This window comes from Lissotriton helveticus, chromosome 7 (assembly GCF_964261635.1).
Source record: "Lissotriton helveticus chromosome 7, aLisHel1.1, whole genome shotgun sequence".
NCBI lineage: Eukaryota > Metazoa > Chordata > Amphibia > Caudata > Salamandridae > Lissotriton > Lissotriton helveticus.
The window spans coordinates 579399662-579427578 of record NC_136068.1 but is presented as its reverse complement, the minus strand read 5'-3'; the positions used below and the strand labels follow the sequence as shown (position 1 = coordinate 579427578).

At 47.8% G+C, this 27917-nt stretch overlaps 1 protein-coding gene and 1 pseudogene across 8 annotated transcripts in view; both read left to right on the top strand.

Moving 5' to 3' along the window:
* LOC144768773 (uncharacterized) overlaps window positions 1-27917 on the top strand; it is a 9320023-nt gene that overhangs the window by 3387138 nt on the left and 5904968 nt on the right. The gene's annotated exons all lie outside the window — the stretch shown is intronic.
* On the top strand, window positions 118-1320 carry LOC144766903 (uncharacterized; annotated as a pseudogene).

Genomic DNA, 27917 nt, shown 5'->3' with positions numbered 1-27917 from the left:
AGCATAAAGAGGAGGGAGTCTCTCTGGGGCTCCAGAGGGTCACAGAAGCAGGACACCAGCAGCAGGGCAGAGGGTAGTACTGAGGCAGGAGGCCAGCAGCAGAATTGAACTTCAAGAATGGGCAGACCAAGAAAAGATTCCACAACTGGGGGACACTCAGTCCATATGGGGGGTGCAAGTACCCCAGCACCCAAACCAGCAACTTCCAGATCAGCCCCATCGTCGACCAGGGCTAAGACAATGACCATACCTCGTAGTGCCCCCTCTGCCAGGGCTGAAACTGTTCGTGCTAAGGAGACAGTCAGATCAATGAGTGACCAAGGTTCCAGGAAGACTACCCCACATTCATATGCAGCAACCACCAACTTCATCCACGGTGACAGGACCAACAATCAGGGGGCAGGCATTAGATTATCGGCAAGCGATGGAGGGAAAAGTAGAGCCAGAGTAGCAAATGCCTCCAAGGCTACACCGTCCAGCACTTCTGCCAGCAGTGGCCAATCTGATACAAGGATACATTCGAACTGAATAACGTCTGGGAAGATGCCAGCAAAACAGGGTCGACAAGGAGAACCACTCTTTACTTGGCACAAGAGCTTGGAGATGGCAATTAACGATATCAAGAAGGAAACACGAGGTCAGCGAGACAACCCTAAATGGCATGAATGGCACAAAAACCGCATCATAGGCTCTATGGCGCACAAGATCGCCAACAGCAAGTTTGTAAATGGCAAGAGTTCCAAGGTCCCACAGTCTTACCTCAATGCAGTGGTGACTCAGAGCTCTGACATACAAACCACAGCAATGTCATGGGGGATTAGAAACGAAAAGAGAGCAGTCCAGGAGTATGAGCACATGAAGTCTAGGAACCACAGTGGGGGCGTCAGAGTGGAAGACTGTGGCCTCTTCGTCCATCCAGGGAAGAACTGGTTGGCTGCCAGCCCGGATGGCATTGTCAAGGACCACTCAACTGGAAAACCTGTTGGCCGCCTGGAGGTTAAGTGCCCATACAAACACAAAGACCACACAATAAGGGATGCGTGCAAAGATGACACATTCTGCTTGACCCCAAATGGTGATTCTTATGCCTTCAAGAAGGACCACCCCTACTACACACAGGTTCAGACTCAGATGGCAACCACTGGCTTAAAGAAGACAGACTTTGTGGTGTACACCAAAAAGGAGACAGCCATTGCCCCTGTAGAGTTTGATGCCAAGTTCTGGGAGGCTACCGAACCGAAGCTGGAAAAGTTCTACAATGAGGCTGTGGTGCCACACATGGAGAAGAGAAATGCCTTGGTATTGGCAACCGAGGAGTAATAAACTGGAAGACGCATAGGACTTGACCGTTGTCAGGTTATGAAGTCCATAAAGGCACCCAGCCCATTTGTTGTGTGGTGTAACTGTGCAGAAGGTCCAGAAGTCTGTATCGATTGTATGTTATCGTGGACCTTCTGTTCAGAAAATGTTACTTCTTACTTTAGACAGCATTTCTTTTTGAAAGTATGTTAGAAAGCTTTAGCTTGTTTGTGTGTTTATATGGTTTACTCCTACTACATTTGTTTCCTGCACTCCAAAAACAGGTGTTTAAATTGGATGGACGATAACTGAAGATCAAAAACAGATTATATGCATTCCTTTCAGAACAAATGGAATGCCCACCATCATTTATTACTCAAAGGTAAAAATACAAACCACAAAAATAATTACTTTTGTGGTCTGAGTTTTCTGGTGGTTGAGTAATACTTAAAAAAAGCACTAATGCATAGGGGTCATACTGGGTGAAGTGGATTGGCCTAGATCCAGGGAAGTGATGTCAGATGTAGCGAGGTTCTGGTGGTCAAGGACATATACTTTTTATTTTTATTTTTTATTTTACCAACAATACAGGCCGAAGAGGGGCCATAACGGTAAATGTTACATCAGGGTTAGAAGGACCTATACTTAAATGTTCTTATCAGTATAGCAGCCGTTTCTGCAGCAGGCGGAATTGGGATCAAGTTTACAGAATCACACATATCTTTGGAAATGCTTTGAGGGGCGAGAGCCTATGCAGAGTCCTCCTTATGGATCACAAATATGAAGCTTCCTTTATTATGATTTAATCACCTTGAAAACAGGGCCCAAATGCCATCTTACGGCCTCAGTATGAGTGCGCCGGAATTTCCAATGAGGAAACAAAATTAACCCTCTCATAATTAGGCCCTTTCAGACTGATCCACCAAGCCTGATAGCTCCTCTCCTGAATCTAATATGGCAGGCATGAATCCAGGGCAACCTGTACACCCCCCTGTCCATGTGAGTTTGTTCCATCTGAGGGCAGACAACATGAGGTAATGTTCGCTGCTCTGTAGAATTGACTTAGCCGAATGGTCTGTCAAATTAACATGGTCTCGACCTGAAATTCCGTCATTAATTTCAGACGCAACTAAAGCGTAGTGGTCTTTGTTAGAAGCAGTTAACATTTGGAATATTATTATACTGTGTTGACATTAAACATTTTGCTTGATGTAAAAAAAAAGAAAAAAAAACGGCACAAATCACTGAACCCAGCCAGAACCAGTTTGGGGTCGTCCTGTAGCACTTTGTTTACAAGGCTGCATCCTGCCTTTCAGGAAGAGGGTGTCTGCCATCAGATGCACAGTGGGAGGTGGAACCATCATTCACCTTGCCAGGCACATCCCTGCTCAGATCAAAGGGTCACCCCTCCTCATACTCCACTGCTGATCTCACTATTCAATCCAGGTCAGGCTCAGCCTGCCCTGACCCTCCAAAACCAGACAGCCAGTATTTTCAATTACAGAATATAAAAATAATCGTCACTAAAAGATGCACTTTCATATTTGGAGCTCAAGCGTACTAAATTAGACTTTCCTATCATGTCCCTTTGGTCAGTTAGGATTATATCAATTCATACAGTCAATTTACCATAGGAAGCATTCGCGCTGTGGCACGGAATGGCAGTGGAACAGCGCCCAGAGCATCTAAAACCAGCAAACACAGAGGAGACAAAAGCGAAAAATGGGAGGGAGACCCACGCCAATGGTGCCAGGACTAACACGCGTCCCCTCCAGCTGAAATGTGGGGAGAACTACCCACCCACTTGGGATATCTCATCACTAAGGCGGAAAAATCTGAACATACCATCAGCATTGGCGTGTTCTGTACCAGGGCGGCGTTCCACCGTAAAGTCCATACCCTGTAGGGAAATGGACCACCTCAGCAACTTTGGATTCTCTCCCCTCATCTGCATCAACCATCTGAGGGGCCGGTGGTCTGTCTGAACCCGGAAGTGAGTCCCAAACAGGTATTGTCTAAGCTTCTTCAGTGCCAAGACCACAGTAAATGCCTCACACTCAATTGCACTCCACCTCTGTTCCCGTGGAAGTAATCTCCCACTAATGAAGGCTACAGGTTGGTCTAGGCCCTCCTCATTGATCTGTGACAGAACGGCCCCCACACCATGCTCGGAAGCGCTGTCTAAACAACAAATTCTTTTGAAAAGTTGGGTGCCTGAAATACTGGTGCCGTGCACATGGCAGTTTTTAGGGCGTCAAAAGCTTTCTGACAGGTGTCAGTCCAGTTCACAATCTTTGGCAGCTTCTTAGTAGTCAGCTCAGTCAATGGTGCAACAATGTTACCATACCCCTTGACAAACTTCCTGTAATTACCTGTGAGTCCTAAAAAGGCTCTCACCTGTGTCTGGGTCTTTGGGGGCTCCCAAGCCAGGATGGTTTCAATCTTGGGCTTTAGGTGCACCACCTGGCCGCTCCCCACCTGGTGTACCAAGTACACAACAGAACCCTGCCCAATCTGGCACTTACTTGCCTTGATTCTGAGGCCTGCCTTTCGCAGTGCCACAACACTTCCCAGAGGTGGCGCAGGTGGTCCTCCCATGAGGAACTAAACACTGCAATGTCATCTAGGTAGGCGGCACTGAAATGTTCCAGCTCAACCAACACCCTGTTGACCAACCTCTGAAAGGTGGCAGGGGCATTCTTCATCCCAAAGGGCATCACTCAGAACTGTTAGTGCCCATCTGGTGTGGAGAATTCTGACCTCTCCTTTGCCTTATCAGTCAAGGCGATCTGCCAATACCTCAACGTCAAATCAAACGTGCTGAGGTACCGCGCAACCCCTAGTCAATCTATGAGCTCCGATCTATGAGCTCATCAGCTCTGGGGATGGGGTGCACGTCAGTCTTCATGACTGAATTGAGACCTCGGTAGTCCATGTAGAACCGAAGTTCTGGGGTGGCACCAGGCGCTGCAGCTTTTGGTACCAGGACCATGAGCTGGACCAAGGGCTGCTAGAGGACTCAACCACCCCTAAAACAAATATTTTGGAAACCTCCTCCTTAAGGTATACCCTGACCCGGTCAGTCACTCGGTAAGCCTTGTGCTTGACAAGAGGACTGTCCCCGGGGTCTACGTCATGGACGCACAAATCAGTGACACTAGTCACCAGGGAGAACGGATCACTGAATTCCCCTAAAAGTTGGTGACAATTGTTCTGCTACTCATGGGTCAGTATGGTGGAGATGACCACACCCTTTACTGACCCATCTTATTCCTCTGCACACAGGTCAGGAAGAGGCTCACTCTCCTCTTCCATTTCAGCATCTGTGGCCAGAAGCATGCCCACTTCAGACCTCTCAAAGTTGGGCTTCAGGCGGTTAATATGCAGGACCCGCAAGGGGTTCCTGGGAGACTGCAGGTCCACCATGTAGGTAACAGGACTCTTGCGCTCCACCACCTCAAAGGGGCAGGTCCACTTATCCTGGAGTGCACAAGACTCCACTGGGGCCATGACCCAAACCTTTTGACCGGCTGAAACTCAATCAGAGTGGAATTCTGATCGTGCCAGCATTTCATCTCTTCCTGGCTGGCTTCCAGATTTGACTCAGCAAGTTTTCTGAAACGCCGAGTCTGGTTCCTGGAGGCCAGCATGTAACTAAACACATCCTGGGGAGGTTTCCTGGGAGATTGCTCCCTGCCTTCCTTGACCAGACTCAGAGGTCCCCTTACCGGGTGACCATTTAGCAGTTTAAAGGGACTGAACCCTAAGGACTTCTGTGGCACCTCACAGTAAAACCAGCAGGTATGGCAGGAGGATATCCCACTTACGCCTCATAGGCTCCGCAAGGCCCATAATCATGCCCTTAAGGGTCTGGTTGAATCTCTCAACCAGCCTATTACCTTACGGGTGGTAAGGAGTTGTAAAACTGTAAGTTACCCCACACTCCTCCCACAGGGACTTCATATATTTGGAAATGAAGTTAGTACCCCTATCAGACACCACCTCTCTGGAGAACCCCACATGGGAGAAAATCCACATCAGTGCACGTCCCACCATGGGGGCTGTCACTGTCCTGAGTGGGATGGCGTCCAGGTACCGGGTGGCATGGTCCACCAAGACCAGGATGAACCTGTTGCCCATGGCTGTCTTGGGGTCCAGGGGCCCCAAAATGTCAATGCACACTCGATCGAATGAGCTACTGACAACTGGAACGGGCTAGAGTGGGGCCTTGATCTCCCCCCACTCTTCCCACTTTCCTGGCAAGTTTCACATGTCCTGCAGTGAGCATCTGAGCTCCTGCATACCTGGGGCCAATGAAAGTGGGTGACCAGCCTCTTGAAGGTCTCGGTCTGCCCCAGATGTCCGGCCAATGACACATCATGAGCCAATCCTAGTAGGAAGGCTCTAAAGCACTGGGGTACCACCAGCACACGGGCTGACCCAGGCTCAGCAACCTTAGGCTCACTGTAAAGGAGGTGATTCTCCCAATAGATCAGATGTGACCCTCACTGATCACCTTCTGCCTGGGCTGCAGCCTGTCGCCGCAGCCACTCAAGAGAAGGTCACATTTTCTACTGTTCACAAAATTCCTCCCTGGTGGACCCCCCCTTCTTGCTGGCAATGGGTCAGCTCTGGCAGGTCGCCCAGTTTGGCGACTTGTTCCCCTGTAGGCTCCAGGGCATCCCCCTCAAGGTCTGCTCCCTCCTGGACCGTGGGAACCATGGGGGCCGATTTCCCGGGCCCCCTACCCCTTCTCTTTAAGGCAGGGGCCTGGGCCATACTTTCAGACTTCAGGTCCTTCTGAACATCCTGACTGGCTGCCATGGACCGAGTGCTCGCAAACGCCCACTCAAGCAGACCCAACATTTCCAAGTGAGATTTCCTCTCCACCGTATCCCACGGGGAGTTCTCTAAATCGTTGCCCAACAGACAGTCCACCAGCATGGCTGGCCTCACAGCTACTGGAAGAGTGCCTGAGACCCCCCCCACTCAAAGGTAACTTGAACCACCTCACACTGGCTCCCAGAGTTGTCTGCTGACACTACTGGGCAGAATGCATGGGGGACAACCTGCTCTTTGGACACCAACCGGGAGCTGACAGCAGTCACACTAGCTCCTGTGTCCCTCAGAGCTTCCAACCTCTGGCCATTGGTTGTCACCCACTGCCTGTACTTCTTATTGTTAATGTTATTGCCTAGGGTTAGGGACCTTCTCAAAGTCTCCTAGCGAGACAAGGGTCAATTCTACAGGATCCCACCTACCTTGGGTATCCATATCCTCCCCTCCCAGGGCTACACTAGCAATCTGGCAAGGGGGCGCACGGGGTGGTGCTTTGGAGTCCCTCTGGGGACACTGGGGATCATAATACCTGTGGCCCACTTGACCATGCTTAAGACAAGTAAGAGGCCCCCTCTGAACAGGCCTAACTGTCGGGGGCACTGGCATCCTCTCAGGGGGAGTCTGGGACACCACTCCTTGGTTCCCTTGGGAATTACTTTGGGACCTTCTCTGGAACTCCCTCTGTTTATCCTTGTCCCCCCACTTCTCTGCTGGGGACCCTGCCCACCTTTGGCAAAGCCTCCCACCGGACCCTTGCAAACCCGGGTGCTCACCCAGCGGTCCGACTTCTCAGCAAGCTTCCTAGGATGAGTTAGCTTGCTATCAATTAGGTGCTGGTGTAGCTCTGGAAAACAGTAACTAGATAAATGCTCATATGCAAACAAATCATGCAATTGCTCAAAAGTTTTCAACTTGCTACCCTTTACCCAGTGATCCATTGCTCTGCAAAAAAAAAGACACATATTCAACACAAGTGGTACCCTCTAACTTCTTACAGGTTCTAAATCTCTGCCTGCACATTTCTGGGGTCAAACCATATTGTTTCATCAAGGCCTCTTTCATATGGGCATACACCATCCTGTTCTCTTCAGGCAGATCCAGCAGGGTATCCCTCCCATCACTCACAAAGCGTCCCCACAACCCCGCTCCCTAACCCTTCTCAGGGACCCGGTGGGACACCATGGCTATCTCATATGCGGCAAACCATTGCCCAATATCCTCACTCTTATGGAAGTCCTTAATGACATCAACGGGTATGTAAACTCTACTCTCAGTAGGCACTAAAGGTATGATGCTGCCACCAGAGGGGGAGATCTCTAGACTCTTATCCTTGATCTCTAATTCCCTCAGTACTCTCTGATGCTCAAGTTTCATTTTCTCAAGTTCAAATGCCAACCTGTTATTCTCAATATCCAACTTTTTACTCTCTAGGTCCTTTTGACCTTCCAATTTGGCCATGTCTAAACTATGCCTCCTATCCCTCTCCCTGTCCTCCATCTCTTCTGGAGACAGTCCCTTTGAGGACACACTAGTTCCTGGAATGGAAAGTGCTTTACCTCCCACTAAATCCACTTTGTCATCCTGCTGCCCTCCAGCATTCTCTCCCTCATCCCTAGCACACTCTCTCGCTTCTAACCAGGCCTTAAGGCCCTTCTGATCTCCTCCTTCCTAGAGAGACCCACAACAGGGACTGTGAATTGCTTGCAAAAAGACTTTAGCTGTTTGGCAGTGTAGGTTTCTAACCTGTCCTCCTCAAAGATGAGATCATCCGAAGGATTGGACCTTGGCCTACCCATTGTAGACATAACTGACAATTACAATAAACAATAGAACTAAATCAAGCCATATGTGGTTGCGCCTAGGCCTACACTCACCAGTAGCGTCCACCAGTAATTGTATGTGGATCATAAATGCAAGTCCTGATCCTCACCGCTGACCGCCAATGTTAGAACTGGGGACCTCTAGTTGGCAGCGGCTGGCGCCGAGGTCCAAATAGGGATCCTTCTTCCTAAGTCAGAGTAAGGGGGCTACACCTTTTGATAACCCCTGCTCAACCTTGTTGTAACGTAACACAAGCAGACAGGCCTATCTCAGAGGCAGTGTGTGAAGCATTTATGACCATACACAATAACGCAGGGAAGACGCTACAAACGGACACCACAAGCAGTTATAGGAAAATAGTTATCTTTATATAGACTGAACTTGAGGCTTAAAAGCCCTCAAGGAGCCACAATGCACATAATTACAGATTCACTCAAAAAGCGTGTGGAACGAACTTAGTTCAAGGCCGGGATCCACGCAACATGGATGTGCACAAGATTTAAAAGGCCACGGCACGCAGCCTCACAAGGAAGCTGCGGTGATGACAGACGGACTTGCAGTGGCCACAGCTCCCAGCTGTAGCGGTCCGCAGCGTGCACTCAAGGTAATCCTGGGACAGGGCTTAAAGGCAGGGCACCCAGCGGCACACGCAGGTGGTAACAAAATCCTCAAAGTGGGGACTAGCGTCGGCACTCAGCGGCGCAGCTCCTCAGCTTCAGCAGGCCACAATAGCGATTGCGATGATTCTCGTAGGACGTCAAATGCGGGCACTCAGCGGCACAGCTCCTCAGCTGCAGCGGCCCACAATAGCCATCGCTATGATTCTCGTAGGACGGCAAATGCAGGCACTCAGCGGCACAGCACCTCAGTTGAAGTGGCCCACAATAGCGATAGCAATGATTTTCGTAGGGCGGCAAATGCAGGCACTCAGAGGCACAGCTCCTCAGCTGCAGCGGCCCACAATATCGATAGCGAGGCTTTTGGTAGCACAGGCGAATGCGGGCTCTCAGCAGCAACAGCTCCTCAGCCAAAGCGGCCTTAAATAGCGATCACGATGACTTTGGTAACACAGGCAAATGCGGGCTCTCAGCGGCAACAGCTTCTCAGCTGTGGCGGCCCACAATATCGATAAAAATGACTTTAGTAACACAGGCAAATGCGGGCTCTCAGAGGCAACAGCTCCTAAGCTGAGGCGGACCACAATAGCAAATCGATGACTTTCAGCCCGCGTTCCCTGCAGTAGAACCAGAGGCTCTGGAATTCTCAAAAGAGGCGTCACCTGCGAGTAGAGTAGAATCCCCCTCAAATAGGAATCCGGACGGCTGATGGGTGAAGTCTCATGTCCCTGAGACTTCGGCCGGAGGCAAGCTCAAATCAAGCCCTTGGGTAGTTGCTTCAGCTGGAAGGATGAAAGTTTCCCTCTAGTTACACAGACAGAGGTTTGTCTTATTTATTTATTTATTTTTGACATTTGTACAGCGGTCTGTTACCCGTAGGTGTCCTGGCGCTCTGAAAACTCCATAGGCTCAGTCTATTAAAGCTTAATTAGTGAACAGCCAGGTCTTAAGAGCTCTCCGAAAAGCTATGAGATCTGTCATCTTTCTAAGAGCCGGGAGTAGGGCAATCCAGGCCTTGGCTGCTCCCAGCACAAAGCTTCTGCCTCCCCACCGCACTTTCCTAATGCGAGGAACTGCAATCAGCCCGGCGTTACTAGATCTAAGGTGCCTTGTCGGGAGATACCAGAAAAAATACTGTCAGAGAAATGATAGCCCAAGGCCTCGCAAGGCCTTAAACACCAGGCAGAGTGCTTTAAACAAGATCCGCTTTCGCACCGAGAGCCAGTGAAGTTTAGCTAGCTCCTGGGAAATGGGGGCATACTTTGGGAGGCCCGTAATAAGCCGACCCGCAGCATTTTGTAGGACCTGCAATTTGTTTAGTATGCCCTGTTGAGCATTAAGAAACAGGCTGTTACAGTAATCCAGCCGAGATAATACCAGCGTGGTGACTACTGTTTTTTCCCACTTTCTGGAATAAATGGCAGGATCTTTCGGATGGATTTGAGCAAAAATGAAATGGAGAAAGACAGTGCATTAACCTGTGGTCGGAAGGTAAGCTGGTCATCGATCAGCACCCCTAAGTTCTTAACTTTAGGCACAGGGGTGGGGGCATTCTCCATCTGCTCAGGCCACCAGTTTGGACTCCAAAAGTTGACATTTGAGCCAAACACTATAACTTCCGTTTTGGCCGAATTCAATTTAAGGCAGTTTGCAGCCATCCAATTTCCCACCGCCAGCATTCAGTCCTAAAATTGCCTGGCTACACCTTCCTCCTTCCCTGGCAACAGTGACACCACAATCTGGGTGTCGTCAGCGTAAGAGGTAAGTTCAAAGCCAAATGCCCGAATTACTGGGGCCAGAGAGCTAACGTATACATTGAACAGAGTGGGGCTTAGGGACGAAGCCTGCGGAACCCCACAGGGTAGAGCGAAAGGTTTAGATTTGAATTCGCCCAGAACCACACTCTGAACTCTGTTGGAAAGGAATGCCTTTAAGATGTTAAATGCATTTCTATGTACTCCACAGGCCTTCAAACGGTCCAACAGTATCATGTGGTGGACGGTATCGAAGGCCACGAAAAGGTCCAACAGTACCAACGCTGCCCTGCCCCCAGCATCGGTCACTGCTCTGATCTCTTCCGTTGTTTTAATTAGCACAGATTCTGTGCTATGGCTAGCTCTAAAACCGTGTTGAGACCGGTCCAGTGCCTGAATAGCCATAAGGAACGAGCTCAATTGGAGATTCATCACATTTTCTATTAATTTAGCTGGTAAGGGGAGTCTCGCTATAGGGCGATAATTATTCGGATCCCTGATATCCAGGTTTTTTTTTTTTAATAAGGGCAAAATTGAGGCTCGTTTCCAGCATGACGGAAAATCTCCTGTCCTGAACATATTATTAAACAAGGCTACCAATGATGTAACTATAGGAACTGGGGCCAGCTTAATCACAGCCACCGGGCATGGATCAGATGGGGAGCCTGACCTTGCCACTTGAAGCAAGCCCATAATTCCTTCAACATTTACCGGCGAGAAACACTCAAGTTTTGCCCCTGAGCTAGCCTCTTATCCTTGATCTCTAATTCCCTCAGTACTCTCTGATGCTCAAGTTTCATTTTCTCAAGTTCAAATGCCAACCTGTTATTCTCAATATCCAACTTTTTACTCTCTAGGTCCTTTTGACCTTCCAATTTGGCCATGTCTAAACTATGCCTCCTATCCCTCTCCCTGTCCTCCATCTCTTCTGGAGACAGTCCCTTTGAGGACACACTAGTTCCTGGAATGGAAAGTGCTTTACCTCCCACTAAATCCACTTTGTCATCCTGCTGCCCTCCAGCATTCTCTCCCTCATCCCTAGCACACTCTCTCGCTTCTAACCAGGCCTTAAGGCCCTTCTGATCTCCTCCTTCCTAGAGAGACCCACAACAGGGACTGTGAATTGCTTGCAAAAAGACTTTAGCTGTTTGGCAGTGTAGGTTTCTAACCTGTCCTCCTCAAAGATGAGATCATCCGAAGGATTGGACCTTGGCCTACCCATTGTAGACATAACTGACAATTACAATAAACAATAGAACTAAATCAAGCCATATGTGGTTGCGCCTAGGCCTACACTCACCAGTAGCGTCCACCAGTAATTGTATGTGGATCATAAATGCAAGTCCTGATCCTCACCGCTGACCGCCAATGTTAGAACTGGGGACCTCTAGTTGGCAGCGGCTGGCGCCGAGGTCCAAATAGGGATCCTTCTTCCTAAGTCAGAGTAAGGGGGCTACACCTTTTGATAACCCCTGCTCAACCTTGTTGTAACGTAACACAAGCAGACAGGCCTATCTCAGAGGCAGTGTGTGAAGCATTTATGACCATACACAATAACGCAGGGAAGACGCTACAAACGGACACCACAAGCAGTTATAGGAAAATAGTTATCTTTATATAGACTGAACTTGAGGCTTAAAAGCCCTCAAGGAGCCACAATGCACATAATTACAGATTCACTCAAAAAGCGTGTGGAACGAACTTAGTTCAAGGCCGGGATCCACGCAACATGGATGTGCACAAGATTTAAAAGGCCACGGCACGCAGCCTCACAAGGAAGCTGCGGTGATGACAGACGGACTTGCAGTGGCCACAGCTCCCAGCTGTAGCGGTCCGCAGCGTGCACTCAAGGTAATCCTGGGACAGGGCTTAAAGGCAGGGCACCCAGCGGCACACGCAGGTGGTAACAAAATCCTCAAAGTGGGGACTAGCGTCGGCACTCAGCGGCGCAGCTCCTCAGCTTCAGCAGGCCACAATAGCGATTGCGATGATTCTCGTAGGACGTCAAATGCGGGCACTCAGCGGCACAGCTCCTCAGCTGCAGCGGCCCACAATAGCCATCGCTATGATTCTCGTAGGACGGCAAATGCAGGCACTCAGCGGCACAGCACCTCAGTTGAAGTGGCCCACAATAGCGATAGCAATGATTTTCGTAGGGCGGCAAATGCAGGCACTCAGAGGCACAGCTCCTCAGCTGCAGCGGCCCACAATATCGATAGCGAGGCTTTTGGTAGCACAGGCGAATGCGGGCTCTCAGCAGCAACAGCTCCTCAGCCAAAGCGGCCTTAAATAGCGATCACGATGACTTTGGTAACACAGGCAAATGCGGGCTCTCAGCGGCAACAGCTTCTCAGCTGTGGCGGCCCACAATATCGATAAAAATGACTTTAGTAACACAGGCAAATGCGGGCTCTCAGAGGCAACAGCTCCTAAGCTGAGGCGGACCACAATAGCAAATCGATGACTTTCAGCCCGCGTTCCCTGCAGTAGAACCAGAGGCTCTGGAATTCTCAAAAGAGGCGTCACCTGCGAGTAGAGTAGAATCCCCCTCAAATAGGAATCCGGACGGCTGATGGGTGAAGTCTCATGTCCCTGAGACTTCGGCCGGAGGCAAGCTCAAATCAAGCCCTTGGGTAGTTGCTTCAGCTGGAAGGATGAAAGTTTCCCTCTAGTTACACAGACAGAGGTTTGTCTTATTTATTTATTTATTTTTGACATTTGTACAGCGGTCTGTTACCCGTAGGTGTCCTGGCGCTCTGAAAACTCCATAGGCTCAGTCTATTAAAGCTTAATTAGTGAACAGCCAGGTCTTAAGAGCTCTCCGAAAAGCTATGAGATCTGTCATCTTTCTAAGAGCCGGGAGTAGGGCAATCCAGGCCTTGGCTGCTCCCAGCACAAAGCTTCTGCCTCCCCACCGCACTTTCCTAATGCGAGGAACTGCAATCAGCCCGGCGTTACTAGATCTAAGGTGCCTTGTCGGGAGATACCAGAAAAAATACTGTCAGAGAAATGATAGCCCAAGGCCTCGCAAGGCCTTAAACACCAGGCAGAGTGCTTTAAACAAGATCCGCTTTCGCACCGAGAGCCAGTGAAGTTTAGCTAGCTCCTGGGAAATGGGGGCATACTTTGGGAGGCCCGTAATAAGCCGACCCGCAGCATTTTGTAGGACCTGCAATTTGTTTAGTATGCCCTGTTGAGCATTAAGAAACAGGCTGTTACAGTAATCCAGCCGAGATAATACCAGCGTGGTGACTACTGTTTTTTCCCACTTTCTGGAATAAATGGCAGGATCTTTCGGATGGATTTGAGCAAAAATGAAATGGAGAAAGACAGTGCATTAACCTGTGGTCGGAAGGTAAGCTGGTCATCGATCAGCACCCCTAAGTTCTTAACTTTAGGCACAGGGGTGGGGGCATTCTCCATCTGCTCAGGCCACCAGTTTGGACTCCAAAAGTTGACATTTGAGCCAAACACTATAACTTCCGTTTTGGCCGAATTCAATTTAAGGCAGTTTGCAGCCATCCAATTTCCCACCGCCAGCATTCAGTCCTAAAATTGCCTGGCTACACCTTCCTCCTTCCCTGGCAACAGTGACACCACAATCTGGGTGTCGTCAGCGTAAGAGGTAAGTTCAAAGCCAAATGCCCGAATTACTGGGGCCAGAGAGCTAACGTATACATTGAACAGAGTGGGGCTTAGGGACGAAGCCTGCGGAACCCCACAGGGTAGAGCGAAAGGTTTAGATTTGAATTCGCCCAGAACCACACTCTGAACTCTGTTGGAAAGGAATGCCTTTAAGATGTTAAATGCATTTCTATGTACTCCACAGGCCTTCAAACGGTCCAACAGTATCATGTGGTGGACGGTATCGAAGGCCACGAAAAGGTCCAACAGTACCAACGCTGCCCTGCCCCCAGCATCGGTCACTGCTCTGATCTCTTCCGTTGTTTTAATTAGCACAGATTCTGTGCTATGGCTAGCTCTAAAACCGTGTTGAGACCGGTCCAGTGCCTGAATAGCCATAAGGAACGAGCTCAATTGGAGATTCATCACATTTTCTATTAATTTAGCTGGTAAGGGGAGTCTCGCTATAGGGCGATAATTATTCGGATCCCTGATATCCAGGTTTTTTTTTTTTAATAAGGGCAAAATTGAGGCTCGTTTCCAGCATGACGGAAAATCTCCTGTCCTGAACATATTATTAAACAAGGCTACCAATGATGTAACTATAGGAACTGGGGCCAGCTTAATCACAGCCACCGGGCATGGATCAGATGGGGAGCCTGACCTTGCCACTTGAAGCAAGCCCATAATTCCTTCAACATTTACCGGCGAGAAACACTCAAGTTTTGCCCCTGAGCTAGCCTCCGCTGAATTTACTGGAGTATTCGCCGGACCGTTCACCGTATCTAAACCAGTGAAGGCCTTGAAAATAGTCTCTACTTTATCTGAGAACAATTTGGCTAATTCCTCACATAGCTCGGGGCTAGTGGGTGTGGCCGCCGGTGTCGGGGCAGCCAGACAGGGGACCGTTCTAAATAATTCCTTCGCCAAATTTTTGGCCAGGCTGATGCGTCCGGTGAAGTATTCTTGTTTCGCCATCAACACCGATTTTTTATAGCGTAACAGGCTATGTTTGAGTAACCTTTTATCCGATTCCTTGTAGTCTTTGCGCCAGACCCTTTCCAGTCTTTTACACCCTAGTTTCTGCTTTCTAAGTGCCTCTGAAAACCAGGGCGCAGAGGGCTGGGACCTGGCTGGGAGGCGGAGTTTGGGTGGAGAGAGGGTGGCACAGGCCTTTTCAATCCACCTTGTATAGGCACCCACCTCCACCTCAACCTCTAGAGGGAGTGCCTTTTTAGAGGAAACCAAAAGGTCCTCAAGCGCTCCCCCCTCTATCTTATTCCAGGCCCTGCAGGTCCTGGCAGATTTAGACGATCGACCTGAGGTTTGAGGGCTCAACCCTGAGATAGAGAACAAGACTACCGTATGGTCTGACCAAGTAACCAGTATGGATTTTGTAAACTCTAAAGTTGGATGGTTAGAAAAAATACCATCCAAGGTGTGGCCCACATTGTGGGTAGGTCCCTTCACCAATTGTTTTAAGTCTGCACCATCCATCAGCTCAATTAATGCTTTACTATCAGCATCCATCAGGTTTTCCAAATGAAAATTAAAATCCCCCAGTACTGTGAAGGCATTAGTGCACAAACCTTCCTCCAGTATACTACCCACGGAACTAATAAAAGTGTTTTTAGGACCAGGAGGTCTATACACTAAACATCCTCTAAAGGAGTGGTGATTAAAAAGGGTAAAGTTAAATGCCACCGCTTCACACCTATCCAAAATTAAGGGTTGAAAATAAACATTAAGGGAATTATGATAAATTACAGCCAAACCTCCTCTTCTTCTCAGTGGTCTATCCCTCGTGTAACTAAGATACCCTGATGGGGTGGCCTTAACTAAGTCCGGGCCAGAGGCCGCATCTGTCCATGATTCTGTCACAAAGGCAATTTTGATGTTTCCATCCTGAATTAGCTCAGTGCATTCAAGACTGTGTTTAACCAGCGACCTGGCGTTCAGGAGGAGGCAACTCAGATTTTCTACTCCTCCCTCCCCTACTCCTTTATTATTATTTGAATGGCTGGAATAGGTCTCTTGCAGCTTAGGCAGGCACAGGGGCTTGTCGGTAATCCCTTCTCAATTTCTAGAATAATACAGTTGGTTGTTCTCCCATCCAGAAGTAACACACTGTGTTGCGGTTTTAGCACAGATCTTTATACCCCAAAAGTCTTTGTTCATCAAAAAGTCACAAATCACTGAACCCAGCCAGAACCAATTTGGTGTTGTCCTGGAGCACTTTGTTTACAAGGCTGCATCCTGCCTTTCTGGAAGAGGGTGTCTGCCATCACACGCACAGTGGGAGGTGGAGCCATCATTCACCTTGCCAGGCACAGGCCTGCTCAGATGAAAGGAGTCACCCCCCAAACTCCACTGCAGATCTCTCTATTCAATCCAGGTCAGGCTCAGCCTGCCCTAACCCTCCAAAATCAGACAGCTAATACACATAACAGCAGAGCACACTGGAAGGTTTAGGCAAGGAAATACCTACATCCTAAAAGTGGTATTTTCAATCACAGGATATAAGAATAATCATCACTAAAAGATGCACTTTCATATTTAGAGCTCAGGCATACTAAATTCGACTTTCCTATCATGTTCCTTGGGTCAATGAGGATTATACCAATTCATACAGTCAATTTGCCATAGGGAGCATTCGTGCTGTGCCACGGAATGGCAGTGGCACAGCGCCCAGAGCATCTAACACCAGCAAACACAGAGGAGACAAAAGCGAAAAATGGAAAGGAAACCCACGCCAATGATGCCAGGTCTAAAAGCAAGGAGTTCCAGATTCTTGGAGCAAGACCGGAGAACACACAGTTGTATGATCCTTTCTTTTTGAATCTTGAAGGTTTCAAGAGAAAAGTGGACATACTACTGAGATTCCGGCTGGAGCCCGATAGCTCAAGTTTATTTGCTAGATAGTGTGGGGTATTGTGGTGTATGGCTTTATAAGTCAGACAATCTATCTTGAGTCAGATTCTAGCTTCAATAGATAACCAGTTTAACTGCACAAGCCTGGGTGAAATGTGATCAAATTTCCTAGAACCCGTTAAAAGCCTGGCCGATGCATTCAGTGTAGCTCTGAGTGGGGCGAGGCTAGCTTTGGGAACTCCTGCGAGGATCACCAACCCATATTCCAATCTTGGGATAATCAGGGATTGAACCACTGGCCTGAGATCTTCGGGGGAGAAACGGTTTGATTTCCCTCAGTGTGTTTAGTCGGAAATTGGCTCCCCTAATAGTAGCACTGAAGTGTGCCTGCATGTTTAGGTGTTTATCCAAGGTAATACCGAAAGATTTCGCAGAGTCTACAACATGAGGAGTGCAGTTCAGAGCAGTTAGGTGTTTAATCCAGTCGAGGGTAGGAGCTGAGTGATTAGGTGGGGTGATCAAAAGAAATTGAGTTTTGAGAGTATTTAGTAGGAGATTGTTCTGAGCTAGCCATTGCTGAGTTTGGGCTAGTGCAACATTTAAAGTTTTTATGTCCTCTTGCGAGGAGATCTTCAGGTACAATTGCGTGTCATCTGCATACATGTGGTATTGGATGTTGGCTCTGTTCAGAATGACCGTAAGAGGCTCCATGAATAGGTTGAAGAGAGTGGGCGAGAGCGCAGAACTTTGGGAGACTCCAATCAGGACAGGGGTGTTGGACGCCAGGGCATGATTAACTTTGATCCTTTGCGTGCGGTTGCGAAGGAAGGAGGCAAACCAATTTTGGACCCAGCCCGACAATCTCATCCTTTGTTGTAGGAGATCAATCAAGTATTAATCGAGTATTTAGTAGGAGATTATTCTGAGCTAGTCATTGTTGAGTTTGGGCTAGTGCAACATTTAAAGTTTTTATGTCCTCTTGCGAGGAGATCTTCAGGTACAATTGCGTGTCATCTGCACACATGTGGTATTGGATGTTGGCTCTGTTCAGAATGACCGCAAGAGGCTCCATGAATAGGTTGAAGAGAGTGGGCGAGAGTGCAGAACTTTGGGGGACTCCAATCAGGACAGGGGTGTTAGACGCCAGGGCATGATTAACTTTGATCCTTTGCGTGCGGTTGTAAAGGAAGGAGGCAAACCAATTTTGGACCCAGCCTGACAATCTCATCCTATGTTGTAGGAGATCAATCAAGTTTTCGTGTTTGATGGTATCGAAGGCTGAGGACAGGTCTAAAAGGATCAGGAGACAAGGGACATTTTGATCAAGGGCTCTTACAGCGTTATCAACAATGTGAGTTAGTGCCGTTTCAGTGCTGTGCCCTGCTCTGAATCCTGACTGATTAGGATCTAGGAGTTGATATTTTTTAATATGTTTACAGAGCTGCGAGTGAACGCATTTTTCAAGCAATTTCGTTAGAGTCATGCTGCTAATAGATTGGAAGTTGTTTGGATCTGATAGGTCCGCTTTGGGCTTCTTAGGAATGGGAGTTACTTTCCCAACTTTTAAGCAGTCTGGAATCTTTCCCTGTGAGAGGGATTCATGAATGATCCTAGACAGAGAGGTACAACATCTGAGATTAAATCTTTATATAGCTTGATGGGTAGAGGATCACCAAAGTGGTTGAAGGGTTTGATGGATGTCATGTTGCAAAGTATCTCAGGGCAGTTTGGTAGGAGAAAACTGTTCCAAGAGGCATTGTTTTTGAGTCCCAAAGGTGAGTGCATTGTCGTGGATTCTGCCGCCTCCCCTGAACCTATTTCTAAAGTAAGTGGTGCAAGCACCAGCTTACAGAGGTTGCAGTAGTAGAACTGTAGTTCCATTTTGCATGGCCTCTCATGGGTGGCATAATACATCCTTGAGCCCATGGAGGCCTCTGGGGTACCTATGCCCTGGGTACATGGGTACCATATACTAGGAACTTATAAGGGTACCCCAGTATCCAATCTGGAGTGTACCAAAGTAAATGCATAACAATTTTAGGGAGAAAGCAGATAGACTGTGGTAATGATAAGCTGTGTCCCAGTCAGACTAGTCAAAAACCAGCAAAACACCAGGCAAAAAGTGGGGGTAACCATGCAGTCAATCCTACCTTCCTACATTACATACCCTCCATTCATCCTGAAGATGCATGCCCTGCATTATAGACATCAGCGATGCTAGCATTCGAGGTTTTGTGTTACTCCTCTGGAGTTCCCTTTGCAGCGTTGCATCAAAAACACAGTTACAATTCCCAGTGAGGATAACCTTCGAGCCCATGTGTGGTATTGCTGCCTTTAGGAGCACGGGGGAGACATTGGGGCAATCTGAGTTAGGGGCATAGACATTTATAATGCATAATTCCTGTTCATCCCAGTTTCCATGCAAGATGACATATGTCCTTTCTGGGTCTAGCACGTGGTGCAGGTGTTGAAATGGGGTCCCCGGTCCACTCATAAAAGCGCTTCTGTTTAAATCCAGAATACAAAGAGCTGTCCCCTCCATCTCTTACGCACACTAGGGACCGTATCCTGCCATATATGTGTCTCTTGTAAGCAGGCTATTGTTGTTCTGTAGCATTTCAGGAAGGCACTTATCCGGCGTCTTGTTTCCAAGCCTGCTATACTACGTACATTCCAAGTTATGATGTTCATTATCATGTTAAAAAACAAACCTCTACTGGCCCTCCTAAAATATCAGCCTCTATTGACAAATGCGAAGAAATCGCCACTTTCTTTATTAACCACTTGGATGCTAAGGTGTTTTATGGCTTTGAATGTAATTTCCATTGAAGTCAATGGAAACTCCATGACGAGCTGGGCTCGTCATGAGCGTCGAAGGGGTTAACAAAGTCAATAAGATCGAACTTTCCTTCTCTTCCCTCCCCCCTCACTCCAACACTCCCACACACAACACACCCTCCCTAACACTCCTAAGTCACTTTCGTCCACTCTTCCCACTCTTCTCGACCCATCTCTAACCCTTCCTGCTCTCGCAGATCCAAACCTCTCTCCTAATGGACTCACAGCCAAACACAGTGCTACATGGAGTGAATTTAGTCCAGTTGCTGAGTCATCGATCATCAACATCATTACCAAACACAAACCTTCCTCCCACTCCAAAGATCCTCTTCCCGCCCATTTGGTACAAGACCTCAAATCCATCATTGACCCTATTTGGACCCATATCATCAATTCCTCCCTTGCCACTGGTTGCGTCCCGGCCTCCCTTCAGCTTGGTCAAATCTCTCCCATCCTGAAAAACACCTCTGCCGACCCAAATGACCTTAACAACTTACGCCCTATCTCTAACCTTCCTTTCCTCTCTAAAGCCCTGGAAAAATGTGTCCTATTACAACTAGAGAACCATATCCTCGCCTTCAATCTCCTTGCTGTTTTTCAATCTGGATTTAGAAAAGGCTGTAGTACAAAAACTGCAATGTTAAATATCACAGACGACATTAATCGCTCCCTTGACAAAGGTGAATCCTCACTACTAATCCTCCTTGACCTCTCGGCGGCATTTGATACTGTACATCATCCCACCCTTCTCAACACTCTCAAAGTTCGATTTGGCTTGGAAGGCACTGTACACAAATGGTTCTACTCATTCCTTCAAAACAGATCACAGCAAATCAAGCTTAGCCACTTCCTTTCTAAACCTCAACCTGTCTCCCTCAGTGTCCCTCAAGGATCTATCCTATCGCCAACCCTTTTCAATCTTTTCATGGAACCACTCACCCTCATTCTCAAACAAGCTAAAATAAGTTACCACCTCTACGCCGACGATACCCAATTATACTACAAGATCAAATCCCACAACAACATCCTTCACCTCAATGATACCTTGACTAGAGTACAAGCCTGGTTCCATCTCAACCATCTCAAAATGAACCCCAAAAAAACTGAAATCATTCTTTTCACCCCCAAAAACAATCCCCTTCCCATCCAAATCTGGGTCGATGATATCAAAGCTCTCAATTACTCCCTCTACACCTCTAATTCTGTGAAATCCCTAGGCATCAGCATCGACCATAATCTCAATCTCATCCCCCACATTAAAAGCGCAGCCAAGAGTGCTTTTTTCACCCTTCTCCACCTCAAGAAAATCAAACCTTTCATTCCAGCTGATGATTTCAAAATCATTGTCCAATCGCTTGTCCTCTCCAGAATTGACTATGGTAACACCACTCTTGCCGGCACCCCTAAAACCCATCTTGCACCGATTAAATCTGTCCTCAATCTAGCTGCCCGACTTATCTCTGACAGTAAAAGATTTGACCACATATCCCCGTCCTCAAAAATCTTAATTGGCTCCCAATTGAAGGAAGATCCACTTACAGGACTGCCTGTATCACCCACAGAGCTCTTCACCAAAACACCCCCTCCTACCTTGCAACCAAACTAAACAAGCATTTACAATGCAATGGTCTCGGCATCATTAAAGGTAGAGCTATTGGCATTGCTCATGACATTTCTTTTTTTTCTTTAAATCATAAATAAATGGCATTGTCATTTACATTGCCAATACACAGCAATCTGCACTCAACAGCACACAGCACTCTGCACTCAACAGCACACAGGACTCTGCACTCAACAGCACACAGGACTCTGCACAACAGCACACAGCACTCTGCACTCAACAGCACACAGCACTCTGTACAACAGCACACAGCACTCTGCACTCAACAGCACACAGCACTCTGCACTCAACAGCACACAGCACTCTGCACTCAACAGCACACAGCACTCTGCACAACAGCACACAGCACTCTGCACTCAACAGCACACAGGACTCTGCACAACAGCACACAGCACTCTGCACTCAACAGCACACAGCACTCTGTACAACAGCACACAGCACTCTGCACTCAACAGCACACAGCACTCTGCACTCAACAGCACACAGCACTCTGCACTCAACAGCACACAGCACTCTGCACTCAACAGCACACAGCACTCTGCGCTCAACAGCACACAGCACTCTGCGCTCAACAGCACACAGCACTCTGCGCTCAACAGCACACAGCACTCTGCGCTCAACAGCAAACAGCACTCTGCGCTCAACAGCACACAGCACTCTGCGCTCAACAGCACACAGCACTCTGCGCTCAACAGCACACAGCACTCTGCACTCAACAGCACTCTGCACTCAACTGCACACTCACTCTGCATTCTGCACTCACTACTCTGCACTCACTACTCTGCACTCACTACTCTGCACTCACTACTCACTACTCTGCACTCACTACTCACCACTCACTACTCACTACTCTGCATTCACTACTCACTACTCTGCACTCACTACTCACTACTCTACACTCACTACTCTACACTCACTACTCTACACTCACTACTCACTACTCTGCACTCACTACTCACTACTCTGCACTCACTACTCACTACTCTGCACTCACTACTCACTACTCTGCACTCACTACTCTGCACTCACTACTATGCACTCACTACTTTGCACTCACTACTCTGCACTCATTACTCTACACTCACTACTCTACACTCACTACTCTGCACTCACTACTCACTACTCTGCACTCACTACTCACTACTCTGCACTCACTACTCTACACTCACTACTCTACACTCACTACTCTACACTCACTACTCTACACTCACTACTCTACACTCACTACTCACTACTCTACTCTACACTCACTACTCTGCACTCACTACTCTGCACTCACTACTCTGCACTCACAACTCTGCACTCACAACTCTGCACTCACAACTCTGCACTCACAACTCTGCACTCACAACTCTGCACTCACAATTCTGCACTCACAACTCTGCACTCACAACTCACTACTCTGCACTCACTACTCACTACTCTGCACTCACTACTCACTACTCTGCACTCACTACTCTGCACTCACTACTCTGCACTCACTACTCACTACTCTGCACTCACTACTCACTACTCTGAACTCACTACTCACTACTCACTACTCTGCACTCACTACTCACTACTCTGCACTCACTACTCACTACTCTGCACTCACTACTCTGCACTCACTACTCTGCACTCACTACTCTGCACTCACTACTCTGCACTCATTACTCTACACTCACTACTCTACACTCACTACTCACTACTCTGCACTCACTACTCTGCACTCACTACTCACTACTCTGCACTCACTACTCACTACTCTGCACTCACTACTCTACACTCACTACTCTACACTCACTACTCTACACTCACTACTCTACACTCACTACTCACTACTCTACTCTACACTCACTACTCTGCACTCACTACTCTGCACTCACTACTCTGCACTCACAACTCTGCACTCACAACTCTGCACTCACAACTCTGCACTCACAACTCTGCACTCACAACTCTGCACTCACAATTCTGCACTCACAACTCTGCACTCACAACTCACTACTCTACACTCACTACTCACTACTCTGCACTCACTACTCACTACTCTGCACTCACTACTCTGCACTCACTACTCTGCACTCACTACTCACTACTCTGCACTCTTTACTCTGCACTCACTACTCTGCACTCACTACTCTGCACTCACTACTCACTACTCTGCACTCACTACTCTGCACTCACTACTCTGCACTCACTACTCACTACTCTGAACTCACTACTCTGCACTCACTACTCACTACTCTGCACTCACTCCTCACTACTCTGCACTCACTACTCTGCATTCACTACTCACTACTCTGCACTCACTACTCCCACTCACTACTCTGCACTCACTACTCCCACTCACTACTCTGCACTCACTACTCTGCACTCACTACTCTGCACTCACTACTCTGAACTCACTACTCAGTACTCACTACTCTGCACTCACTACTCTGCACTCACTACTCTGCACTCACTACTCGGCACTCACTACTCTGAACTCACTACTCTGCACTCACTACTCACTACTCTGCACTCACTACTCTGCACTCACTACTCTGCAATCACTACTCTGCACTCACTACTTTGCACTCACTACTCTGCACTCACTACTCACTACTCTGCACTCACTACTCTGCACTCACTACTCACTACTCTGCACTCACTACTCTGCACTCACTACTCTGCACTCACTACTCTGCACTCACTTCTCTGCACTCACTTCTCTGCACTCACTACTCACTACTCTGCACTCAGTACTCACTACTCTGCACTCACTACTCTGCACTCACTACTCGGCACTCACTACTCTGCACTCACTACTCTGCACTCATTACTCTACACTCACTACTCTACACTCACTACTCACTACTCTGCACTCACTACTCACTACTCTGCACTCACTACTCACTACTCTGCACTCACTACTCACTACTCTGCACTCACTACTCACTACTCTGCACTCACTACTCTGCACTCATTACTCTACACTCACTACTCTACACTCACTACTCACTACTCTGCACTCACTACTCACTACTCTGCACTCACTACTCTACACTCACTACTCTACACTCACTACTCTACACTCACTACTCTACACTCACTACTCTACACTCACTACTCACTACTCTACTCTACACTCACTACTCTGCACTCACTACTCTGCACTCACTACTCTGCACTCACTACTCTGCACTCACAACTCTGCACTCACAACTCTGCACTCACAACTCTGCACTCACAACTCTGCACTCACAACTCTGCACTCACAACTCTGCACTCACAACTCTGCACTCACAACTCACTACTCTGCACTCACTACTCACTACTCTGCACTCACTACTCACTACTCTGCACTCACTACTCTGCACTCACTACTCTGCACTCACTACTCACTACTCTGCACTCACTACTCACTACTCTGCACTCACTACTCACTACTCTGCACTCACTACTCTGCACTCACTACTCTGCACTCACTACTCTGCACTCATTACTCTACACTCACTACTCTACACTCACTACTCACTACTCTGCACTCACTACTCACTACTCTGCACTCACTACTCACTACTCTGCACTCACTACTCTACACTCACTACTCTACACTCACTACTCTACACTCACTACTCTACACTCACTACTCACTACTCTACTCTACACTCACTACTCTGCACTCACTACTCTGCACTCACTACTCTGCACTCACTCACAATTCTGCACTCACAACTCTGCACTCACAACTCACTACTTTGCACTCACTACTCACTACTCTGCACTCACTACTCACTACTCTGCACTCACTACTCTGCACTCACTACTCACTACTCTGCACTCTTTACTCTGCACTCACTACTCTGCACTCACTACTCACTACTCTGCACTCACTACTCTGCACTCACTACTCTGCACTCACTACTCTGCACTCACTACTCACTACTCTGAACTCACTACTCTGCACTCACTACTCACTACTCTGCACTCACTCCTCACTACTCTGCACTCACTACTCTGCACTCACTACTCACTACTCTGCACTCACTACTCCCACTCACTACTCTGCACTCACTACTCCCACTCACTACTCTGCACTCACTACTCTACACTCACTACTCTGCACTCACTACTCCCACTCACTACTCTGCACTCACTACTCTGCACTCACTACTCTGCACTCACTACTCTGCACTCACTACTCTGCACTCACTACTCTGCACTCACTACTCTACACTCACTACTCTGCACTCACTACTCTGAACTCACTACTCACTACTCACTACTCTGCACTCACTACTCTGCACTCACTACTCTGCACTCACTACTCGGCACTCACTACTCTGAACTCACTACTCTGCACTCACTACTCACTACTCTGCACTCACTACTCTGCACTCACTACTCTGCAATCACTACTCTGCACTCACTACTTTGCACTCACTACTCTGCACTCACTACTCACTACTCTGCACTCACTACTCTGCACTCACTACTCACTACTCTGCACTCACTACTCTGCACTCACTACTCTGCACTCACTACTCTGCACTCACTTCTCTGCACTCACTTCTCTGCACTCACTACTCACTACTCTGCACTCAGTACTCACTACTCTGCACTCACTACTCTGCACTCACTACTCGGCACTCACTACTCTGCACTCACTACTCTGCACTCATTACTCTACACTCACTACTCTACACTCACTACTCACTACTCTGCACTCACTACTCACTACTCTGCACTCACTACTCACTACTCTGCACTCACTACTCACTACTCTGCACTCACTACTCACTACTCTGCACTCACTACTCTGCACTCATTACTCTACACTCACTACTCTACACTCACTACTCACTACTCTGCACTCACTACTCACTACTCTGCACTCACTACTCTACACTCACTACTCTACACTCACTACTCTACACTCACTACTCTACACTCACTACTCTACACTCACTACTCACTACTCTACTCTACACTCACTACTCTGCACTCACTACTCTGCACTCACTACTCTGCACTCACTACTCTGCACTCACAACTCTGCACTCACAACTCTGCACTCACAACTCTGCACTCACAACTCTGCACTCACAACTCTGCACTCACAACTCTGCACTCACAACTCACTACTCTGCACTCACTACTCACTACTCTGCACTCACTACTCACTACTCTGCACTCACTACTCTGCACTCACTACTCTGCACTCACTACTCACTACTCTGCACTCACTACTCACTACTCTGCACTCACTACTCACTACTCTGCACTCACTACTCTGCACTCACTACTCTGCACTCACTACTCTGCACTCATTACTCTACACTCACTACTCTACACTCACTACTCACTACTCTGCACTCACTACTCACTACTCTGCACTCACTACTCACTACTCTGCACTCACTACTCTACACTCACTACTCTACACTCACTACTCTACACTCACTACTCTACACTCACTACTCACTACTCTACTCTACACTCACTACTCTGCACTCACTACTCTGCACTCACTACTCTGCACTCACAACTCTGCACTCACAACTCTGCACTCACAACTCTGCACTCACAATTCTGCACTCACAACTCTGCACTCACAACTCACTACTTTGCACTCACTACTCACTACTCTGCACTCACTACTCACTACTCTGCACTCACTACTCTGCACTCACTACTCACTACTCTGCACTCTTTACTCTGCACTCACTACTCTGCACTCACTACTCACTACTCTGCACTCACTACTCTGCACTCACTACTCTGCACTCACTACTCTGCACTCACTACTCACTACTCTGAACTCACTACTCTGCACTCACTACTCACTACTCTGCACTCACTCCTCACTACTCTGCACTCACTACTCACTACTCTGCACTCACTACTCCCACTCACTACTCTGCACTCACAACTCCCACTCACTACTCTGCACTCACTACTCTACACTCACTACTCTGCACTCACTACTCTGAACTCACTACTCACTACTCACTACTCTGCACTCACTACTCTGCACTCACTACTCTGCACTCACTACTCGGCACTCACTACTCTGCACTCACTACTCTGCACTCACTACTCTGCACTCACTACTCTGCACTCACTACTCTGCAATCACTACTCTGCACTCACTACTTTGCACTCACTACTCTGCACTCACTACTCACTACTCTGCACTCACTACTCTGCACTCACTACTCACTACTCTGCACTCACTACTCTGCACTCACTACTCTGCACTCACTACTCTGCACTCACTTCTCTGCACTCACTTCTCTGCACTCACTACTCACTACTCTGCACTCAGTACTCACTACTCTGCACTCACTACTCTGCACTCACTACTCGGCACTCAGGTTCAGGTTCAGGTTTTTAAGTCTTTATTTCGATTATTAACAATCATAAAAGACATATTAAAATACAAAAGATATAACTAGATCATTTAAAATAACCAAAGAAAATCAGTATACATGAATATTATTTCAACAATTCCAAAGATATATGAGTGCTCAAACAAAAGAACATTTCTTATCAAGTGAATAAAACAGGATTAAATTTCAATTAATAAAAGGAGACCTGAATATTTTATATAAGAATTTGAGAAAGAAATAAGAACAGTCAAGAGTATTACATTAAAAAGGTTAGGAT